This window comes from Propithecus coquereli, unplaced genomic scaffold (assembly GCF_000956105.1).
Source record: "Propithecus coquereli isolate 6110/MARCELLA unplaced genomic scaffold, Pcoq_1.0 Scaffold102, whole genome shotgun sequence".
Taxonomy (NCBI): domain Eukaryota; kingdom Metazoa; phylum Chordata; class Mammalia; order Primates; family Indriidae; genus Propithecus; species Propithecus coquereli.
The window spans coordinates 2,513,761-2,524,208 of record NW_012134081.1 but is presented as its reverse complement, the minus strand read 5'-3'; positions in this window follow the sequence as shown (position 1 = coordinate 2,524,208).

Sequence of the window (10,448 nt, the reverse complement as noted above, 5' to 3'; positions counted from 1 at the left end):
TTTAAACAGTAATACGTTTTAAAAAAGAACATTATAAAGGAAGCTAAAATCTCCTTTGACTATAATTATCTATTAATAATTTGATTCCCTTATGCCCTTCAAGAAAAATACTATTCTTTGTATTTCTATACCTTTTTACCTTAACATTTTATATAAATACACATATACATTGTATATTCATGTTCATACATGTAGAGCTTGTTTATTCTTTTTAATTACTGATTTTTAATTTGTGGTAGGAACTACCAAAATTTTATTTAGTTTTTGCTCCTATTCACAGACATTCTAGTTAAGATCTTCAGTTTTATCAGAGTCCAGCAGAATCTCAAAGCCTAATCTAGTAATTCACTTACATGTATATCAGAATAATTTTAGAGTTTCAATAAAGGGAAGAGATCATGCAAACCACCTCTGTAATAATTCTGTATGGTTTTTGATAAGTAGTCTTCATTCCAGTTTTCTGAAAACACACACTATTTGTGTATGTTTGATCTTCATTTAACAGACAATTATATAGTACTTACTATGTGCCAGGTGCTATTCTAGGTCCTTTATAAATATTAATCCTAACAGGCATCTTAAGTTTGGTCTGTATTTTTAAAATGAAGTAAGTGAGACATTAACAGGTTACATAACTTCCCAGGAGGAAAGAAATAGGGCAGAGACAGGATTCAAACCCAGGCTGGTGGCCCCAGAGTCTGTATTCTAAACCACGTGCCATGCTGCTTCTTGTTCTCCTGCTATACCAGTAAGTAACATGCATCTATTTATGCTTACCATCATTATGAAATAAATGGAAATCAGGCACAAGTACCCAAGGAAAAGATCACATAATTAAATTAGCAGACAACCTAATTTGTGTTTCATCATTTTTTGGACTGTGGTTTCTTAGATGCTGTAACATTCTCTTAGAAGACATATGTCAGGCATTTTACTTCTTTCAAATCTTAGTCACATTTTATGTTTCAGCTTATGTGGTAAAGATGTAAAGCTTTTCTAATCAGATTCAGTCAGTTATATCTTAAGCAAATATTATGAATGTTGGCTCAAAACATATCAAATAGAATTATGGTCTGAAGTTTATAGTAATTCATTTATCAATCTATAAAGTTTGGACAAGTAAGTCATGGTAAGGAAAGCCAAAAGTAAATCCAAATAAAGGCAGTAGCTAGGCTAATCAGCATTTCTAAATTAAAAAAAAAAAAAATCATCGGCAAGATCTTTATTAGAGAAGACAAAAACAGAACATTAACCTAAGTGGCCACTTTTGAGGGGGCAGAAAGGTAAAATCTATTTATTAACCTAAATGTGTACTATAATTTAACTTTTATTTCAAAGATGCACATCTACCTACCTATAACTTGTTTCTGCCAAAAATATATTTGTATTTCCTTGAGCTGAGATTTATTTTACCACCTTATCAACTGCAAACATTTTATCAGAAAAGGGAGAAAACTTTCACATAGGCTTTGGAATAATTTAACTCTGTGGTAGAATGTAATGAATGTTCCATATTACCTTTAATTGAAACATATATACTAGTAGTAAAATTCATAAATCACAAATGCAGAAAAAAAGTACATGGAGTCATAAGTTTGACACATTTTGCATTAGAATAGATACATCAACTATTAAAATAAATGTATCTCTCACTGAGAAAATAGATCAAAATCAAATCTAATAGTTCACTTACCAGATCAGACATCCACTATTGAATCATTACTTATTGAATACTGAAGAAGATACATCATCTATCAAATCAAATACCTTCTCTAGTAAATCAACCCCACCATCTGATTCAAAACTGTCTTCTACTAAATCAAAAAAAAAACACCCAATAAATCAAAGCAATATTGCATCAAAGAATTTCATTTAAAGTAAATACAGTGTATCACCAGACAGCATATATCACAGTACAGGTATCATTTATTAAGAGAAAGATATGCCATTTGCCACCTAACTCTTTCAAATATGTTCCTTTTGATATAGTAAAAGATAATTCATTCGGATTTCTTTTATACTATCATTTTTAAAAACATAATTTCTAAGCAAAGAACACCCAAACAGGGAGTGCTTGAGGATGCTAAAAATAAGTTTGTATCCTTACATAACTCCAACATACATTTCACTTCTATTTTTTTCTGTTCTGTTAAAGGTGATTTTTTTTTTATGCTGTTTTGTGATTTGTTTGTTTGTTTGATGAGTTGGTGGGAAATCATTGAGAAACAGGAAGTTCGAGTCATCTTTTTCTCTTTATCTTTTCCCCATTTCTACAAACACATACAGAGAGTTTTAAGGTTTCTTTTCATTCTCTATCTTTCCCTTCATCCACCTATGGCTGGGACAGAGTGGACAAAGTCTAGGAATTAGATAGTTGAGGAACATAGCAAGAACATCTTTGTAATGTCAAAGTTTACTGAAGAATTCAATGAAAAACATTTTCTCTAAATTTACATTAAGAAATGTTTTTTGTTTAGTTCTGTATTTTTACCTCAAAAACAATATAATTATATATATTAATTCAGAATGGTCTTCTTGGCAGAACTGATACTCCATAATAAACTCTGCAGAAAATTCTCCTCGAAATCATCATTTTAACTCAAAAATTTTTTACCTTTCAACATGAAAACTGGAAGTACATAGACTGATTTAGTTTCATCTAAGAAATTGGCATATCTCTCCATTGAACTATCAACTATGTAGACATTCAAATTTATAGAAGTTAAATTTATTAATATTACCAATGTGCTAGTATTAATTTCTTATAAAGCTGAAATTCATGACTAGTAAGATGTGGACAGATGCAATTAACAGATTATCCAATAATTTATTTGCTTTTATGGTGGGTTAATATTGAAATAGTTACCTAAATTTAAAATTAAGAAATTGTAATTGCATTTGACAAGAGCTTCTCTGGAAAAGCTAAAATATCTGATAGTGCTGGGTGGGACCACATTACTTCGTGCAATAAGGAGTTAGAGCTGAATAGTGGCTACTGTTTCTATGTTCTCCATGTAACTCTAGTTTCCATTCTCCTGCAAAGTCTTACAAAGTCTTTCCAATTTTGAAGTTGAGTTGCCCTCTAAAATCCCAGATCTGTCTATCTTACTTGTTTATGTTACGTACATGATCATTGTAAGCCTGTGTTTATAATCCCAGCTACAAAGCCTGCCATTCAGTAAGTAATTTTGAATAGTTGCTTTGTGCTTAGTATTTTTCTAAGAACCATATGGACATGAATAAAGTTTAAGACCTAGTTCCTGTCCTCATGTAGCTTTTTGCTTTGCTGAGGGTAATAAAACATTGATGAAGTGTATAGAGAATTGGCAAGTATATTACTAAAATAACATACTAATTGTCTGGTGCAGATAGTAAATGCATTGGGTAAACAGAAACCACATATGGGTAGAACTTAATGTGTGGATTCAATGTGTGGGAAGAAGGAGGAAGAATGCATTACACAAAATTTGCAGATTTAAAAATATTATCATTTTAAGAATAAACAAGTTGGAGGAATAAGTTAACCAGTTAAAAATAAAAAAAGACCCTTTATCTTGGGAATGTATGAGGCCTAATTGCTGGATAGAAAACTAAGTTAGATTACATTTAGAGAATGGCTTTAAATTGCAAATCTGAGTAAAAATACTATTGCTTTATTATCGAATAAACGTTGACTTTTTTTTTTTTTTTTTAGACAAAATCTTGCTCTGTCACCCTGGGTAGAGTGCAGTGGTGTCATCATAGCTCACTGCAACCTCAAATTCCTGGGCTCAAGCAATCCTCCTGCCTCAGCCTCCTGAGTAACTGGGGCAGCAGGTGCTCACCATCAAGCCCAGCTACATTTTCTATTTTTTAGTAGAGACAGGGTTTTGCTCTTGCTCACGCTGGCCTAACTCCTAAGCTCAAGCCATCCTCCTACTTTGGCCTCCCAGAGTGCTAGGATTACAGGCGTGAGCCACTGCGCCCAGCCTAACCTTGACTTAATCTTAGGTCCATTCCCTGTATCCCACCCGCACCTCTACTTCACTCACGCCCTCAATAATAATTTAAAAGTTTTGCTTTTATGACTAGAAATACAGCCACTCTCCTGTTTGTTTTGAGATGCCCTTGCCTGGTTAAGGCTTGAAAATAAATTGTAAGTCATTTATGAGTTAGTCAATAAAACCAGCCCTCCCTTATTGCAAGCTATTTATAAAATGTGGCCCAAACGTGTTTATTACTGATCAGCAGTTTCTCATTATTGCCCTGTCTCTGTCGATATGAACATTGATTAATCGTAATTGCAGTGTTGGCCAGAGTGGATTGATTAGAACATAAAGTAACAAGAATTGTACAAGAATGTCAAAAGGAAGGAACAATTCCATAGAACACTTGGAGGATATGCTGATTCATTCAGGGTAGAGGGCATATGTTTCTGGAGCCCACAGAATAGAGAGAAGATAATTGTTCTCATTTAAGAAATGCAATGGATTATTAAAAGCAAATGTTAATCTCTCTAATAAGTATATTCCAGGTTTCTATTTTATATAGAATAAGTTACTTAGAAAATATAACACTTTAAAAGTTTCTTACTCTGACATTATTTTTTATTGTCTTTATATTTATTTTGAAAATATTATAAAATATTAAGTTTTTGCATGAATTTAATTTTCTAATGTTTTTCCTAAATAAATAAAATACCCCCCCACTTTTTTTTGAGACAGAGTCTCACTTTGTTGCCTGGGCTAGAGTACAGTGGCGTCATCATAGCTCATTGCAACCTCAAACTCCTGGGCTCAAGCGATCCTCCTGCCTCAGCCTCCTGAGTAGCTGGGACTACAAGTGCACACCACCAAGCCCATCTAAATTTTCTATTTTTAGTAGAGACAGGGGTCTCACAGTTGCTCAGGCTGGACTCGAACTCCTGAGCTCAAGTGATCCTCCCACTTCAGCCTCCCAGAGTGCTAAGATTATAGGCATGAGCCACCAAGCCCAGCAGAAACAGAACTTTTTAAAAATATAAACACCTTATAGATACCTTCTTGATTCCCCAAGCTTAATTATTAATAAATTAATTGAGTAGTGGTGTCACATGTTGAAATATTCCTAGGGAATGAGTTATCTGTGAGTTCCCTGGAAAAGATGTATGTGCTGGTGTCTCAATATTCTTTGTTTTATATATTTGTCAATAAATTTGAGTAGGTACTGGGTTCAAATCTCTATGGTTAACTTACCAGGAGACTATGAAAACAAATTAAGATGCTTTCTTTGCCTCAAAATGCTCCTAGTACCCCTCAAATGAAATAAGACACACAGGAATTTATGGCACAAAAGAAAATGGGACATAGCCAAGGTGCTTTGAAAGTTTAGAGCAGGAAGAATTCATAGTTCCCTGGAAAAAATCCAAGAAAGCTTCTTGGAAAAAAATGTCCCTTGAGTCTGGACTGAAAGGATACTGACCATCTTTTTCTTGGCAGTTATTGGAGTAGAGGGGATTTCAGGGAAGAGGAAACAGCCCACACCAACACTTAGGGGCAGGAAAGCAAAGGACATCAGGTTTGGAAAGGCTTGGTATGAATGCCGGGGGCAGCAATCTTTAAAACTTTAGTTCTGTAAATGAAAGCTTCAATGATAGCTTAAGTTGTCAGTTGAATGAATGCGAAGCTGTTTCGGTTGAAGCCAGGGTGGGGCTTCAACTCTGCTGACTCCTCTCTGCCTAGCCTGCTGCCATCACTTCCAACATCACCTTTGTGGTTGCTAAGGGGGAATCCCAGTACACCTTTTTAGTAAAGAGAACGAGTAAGAAAGAAAGCTGAATGGAAAAAAACAAGAGCGTATAGTAGATTGCAGATTGCATTGAATGAATAGCAACACTGTTGACAATTACTCTGCAAAAAGTGGATGGAGCTACTAGGAGTGATTTGGGGTTTTTTTGTATTAACGTAGTAATGACCTAATCAAAGCTCCGCCTTGGGAAGATATATTCAGTTGCACTTCTAAAGGACTTAATCTCAAAAGTATTTATAATGAAAGGTCATTATATTCTGAGTTTTGTTTAGAGATGAAGAAATGAAGAAACCCATGACTGGATGTAGGGATTTAGTGGAACCAGTGGTCTGGTAACTCTGGTGGACACCTTTGCTTCTATATGTCTGAAAGAACAATGTTGCTATTAACAGACAGGACAGAAAGAATGTGTGTGAAGCAGGAAGAGTTCAGCATTTTCTATGTCGACTTTTTGCTACTAAGTGAATATACAGAGAAAGTGAGTGTGCTGGAAAGCTGTGAGTGTCTGAACTCATTGTCATAAAGAGTAGAAAATTATGTGGTAGAAGACTTCATTAAGAGGGTATATAAAGAGTAATAAAAAAAGACCAAGAACAAAATTCTTCATAATGAAAAATTAATTTGAAGTCCAATGGAGTTAATTTGTTTTTTTCTAGAATCTGAATTAAGTTGTAAAATTATAGTTGTTTAACTATAAAACAAAGCACTGTTAGTAAGGATTCATTTATAAAAGACATTCCTAGAAAAGTTAACTCTAATCTTTTCTTTAAAAGTAACTCCTCTGGCTTTGCATTCAAATACTTAACCCTGCAGACAAAGCTTTCTGCTATTCACTTAGCTCCCAACACATTGTCAGCTGCAACCTTTGTAGGCCAATTATGAGCTACCTTAAATCAATTAAGCACAATCCATCAAGTCAATTACAAAACTCTAAAACATTACAACTCTCAAAGACTTCTTTGTTTTCCTTAATGAAAAAAGAGAAGACAAATTTCTCACTCACCAATTTAGTTTAAAGAGGACGAAAACCACAAAAAACAAAAAATCTGCCTAGACCTTAAATCCAACATAGGGCATTGACTTCTCTCTATGAGAAACAAATCTGCAAAATTATAAAATCACATCCTATAAGTGATTTTTTTAGGTCAATGAGTAAAAAAGTAGATAACTGTAATATAGAAAAGCAAGAATTATTCTGTACCTGAGATGAGCTATTCCTTATTTCTGCTTCCGTTATTTCTTCTCCTGTAACCATTTCTGCAAGTACTACAAATGATAATGGCTTTAATTAAATACTTTCAAAGACTATCTCCCCAATTTTGCTCATTTTAAAGGTGGGATATAATTTGATTTGACTTAAATACATACTTTTCTTAATTTCATTCATCTTATTTCCAATTCTGCTTTTGAAACATACATACAAATGTTCTGTTATTCTCATGTTCTGTTAGGTGATTCACAGAGACAAAGGAGAACTCCACCCCAGTTACTTGGAGGCACCTTTTGTGAAACTTTGATCACCCTGAATGGTTGGAAGGACAGAGCAAGCAAACTTATTAAAGAGGTTGGGTGGGGGGAATGGCGGAATTAAGGTAACCTCCCGGATTCCTACTCCCAGAGAAAGAGGCGTAGATCTCGGTCTGCTACACATGAATGGATCGCTCTCCCGCAAAAACAGTGAGGTGAATCGGTGGAGATTCAGCGTGGGACACACAAAACAGGAGTAAAAAAAAGGCGAACAGGAGATAGGAATGCGAAACCTGGAGAGTGCGAGACAGACAATAGAGAGTGGAGCATGGGAGGGCTGCGCCTGCCTGGCCAGCAAGTGCAGTGGGATCAGACCCTCAAGAGAAAGTCTAGTTTCCCCACTGACTTACAAGCCCACTGAGACAGGGACCTGTGTGAAGTGGGTGCAGAATCGTGGCAGGAGATGTGGGGCTCTGCAGAGAGGAGACAGTAGCGGGGAGCACCTTGAACTCCCCGGAGCTCCGTGCCAGGTCTGCCCTGGACGGGGAGGGACTGGTCTGGGCTACCTCCGGAGGCAGTTAGGAGTCAGGAAGCTGGTGTCTGCCACCCAGCGGGTTGAGATCAAGGAGGTGATTACTAAGTAGAGGACTCTAACCTGGAAACCGCTGAGGGCGATTAGGCCTGCACAAGGCAGGTCAGTAAGAGTGAGAGCTACTGCTGGACGGGTGTGAGATTGGAGGAGGGTGAGATAAAAGAGACAACGGGGCACCCTGATGACTCAGCTCCCTGAGCTGGCGCCTGCCAACCCTGAACGGTCACCTCCAGTGCTGGCACCCTGTGGGCAGGCGATCGCCATTCTCAGGGCCCACAACCCTGCCGCTGCAGTGCCATACGGTGTGGGGCAGCTCCCTTCCCCCAGCCCAGGAACTCTCGCAACAATCTCTGCCCTTGCAGGACCTTAAGTCAACTAGCCAGGCCCGTTTCTGAGGGGTGAATTCTGAATACTTCCTCAGTTGTGGGAGGCTAATGCCTGCTGGACTTGCAGGTGCTGGGACACTGGGTGAACTGGGGCAGCTCACCCTCCCCCTAGCCAGCATTTTTTGCGTGGAAAGTGGTAGGCTCCACCTCTGGGGTTGTGGGGGAGAAACATAAAGAGCCACTTTCCCTCTGCAACAAGCTTCAATCCGTGGGGCCTTGGCACTGACCAATAGCTGACAGCCCAGTGACTTTCATCATCAGACCAGTTTAGGTCATCCAGTAGGATTGCAACTCTGGGGCTGGATTTCCACCTCCTGTCAGCTACCAACAGTGAGGTCCATGGTTGGGGAACAAAAATCCTGGCAAGACACCAAAACAAGTTCCCCAAGTAACCCCTCCCATCAGGAGCAGCCACCCAGCTGTGGTAGAAAAACCCTGAAAAACATACTAGCGGCTCCCTCTAGCGGCAGATCAAGTAACCATAGAAGTGCCCACATCCAGGCTAATAGGCAGCACCTGCGATCTGCCTTGCTAACACATCTACTGAAGCAGAAAACACACACGACGTGTTACTTTCCAAATGAAAACTGAAAGAAGAGAAGCAACAGCTGATCCAGATGGGAAGGACCCAGAGAAAGATCTCCGGAAGTATGAAAAATCAAATGGAAAGCACGTTCCCAAAAAGGAACACCAGCTCTCTGGCAATGAATATTAACTAAGTCCAGAATACTAAAATGACAGAAGAAGAATTCCAAACATGAGTTGTAAGAAAACTCAATGATATGCAAGAAAAAATGGATTACCAACACAAAGAAACCACAAAAAAAAAATCCAGGACTTGGAAAAAAAATTAACTAAAGAAATTGAAATATTAAAGAAAAATCAAACCAATCTCCTGGAAATGAAGGACTTATTCAGGGAACTACAGAACATAGTGGAAAGCCTCAAGAACAGGGTAGATCAAAGAGAACAAAGAATCTCAGAGATTGAAGACAGCTCCTTCCAATTGAATAAGTTAGTCACAGAGATTGAGCAGAAAATTAAGAGAAAAGAAATTAGCCTACAAGAAATGTGGGATTATGTGAAAAAATCAAATCTGAGGGTGATAGGGATTCCGGAAGATGAAGAAGAAAACAAGCAAGGGATGGATAAGCTATTTGAAGATTTAATAGAGGAGAATTTCCCAGGCCTCGCTAAAAATCTAGATATACAGGTACAAGAAGCTCAGCAGACCCCAGGGAGATTCAATGCAAATAGGAAGACATCACAACATGCAGTCATCCAGATTGACCAAAATAGCCACTAAAGAGGCCCTTCTACGAGCTATAAGGTGAAAGAAACAAGTAACATACAAACGATAGCCCATCAGAATAACTCCAGACTTCTCAACTGAAACCCTAGAAGCAAGAAGAGACTGGAGCCCCATTCTCACTCTTCTGAAACAGAATAATGTCCAGCCTAGAATCTTGTACCCTACAAAACTAAGTTTAATATATGAAGGAGAAATAAAGACATTCTCAGATAAACAAAGATTGAGGGAATTCATCAAGACAAGACCAGCTCTCCAAGAAGTACTCAAAACAGAATTACACAAGGATCAGAACAATAAACACTCACGAATGTAAAACCACTCAAAAGCTAAATACCAAAGGCTAGACTCCACAATGGCTCAAGAAAGAAAACAAAACAACAAAATGCAACTCAACAGAATGAACAGCAATTTACCCCACTTAAAAGTTCTCACAATAAATGTGAATGGCTTGAACTCCCCTTTCAAGAGACATAGGCTGGCCAAATGGATAAAAAAATACAAGCCATGTATCTTCTGTCTTCAGGAAACACATCTAACCTGCAAGGACACATTTAGACTCAAGGTAAAGGGGTGGAAATCAATATTTCAAGCATATGGAAGCCAAAAGAAGGCTAGTGTGGCAGTTTTGATCTCAGATAACTTAGTTTTTAAATCAACAAAAGTAATGAAAGACAAAGAGGGCCATTATATAATGGGGAAGTGTACAGTTCAACAAGAAGACATAACAATTCCCAATATTTATGTACCTAACTCAGGTGCACTCAGATTCATAAAGCAAACTTTACTTGATCTAAACAAATTGATAGACAGCAACACCATAATAATCGGAGACTTCAACACCCCACTGACAGCACAGGACAGATCCTCCAAACAGAAAATTAACAAAGAAATAATGGACTTAAACAGAACTCTAGAATAAATGGGC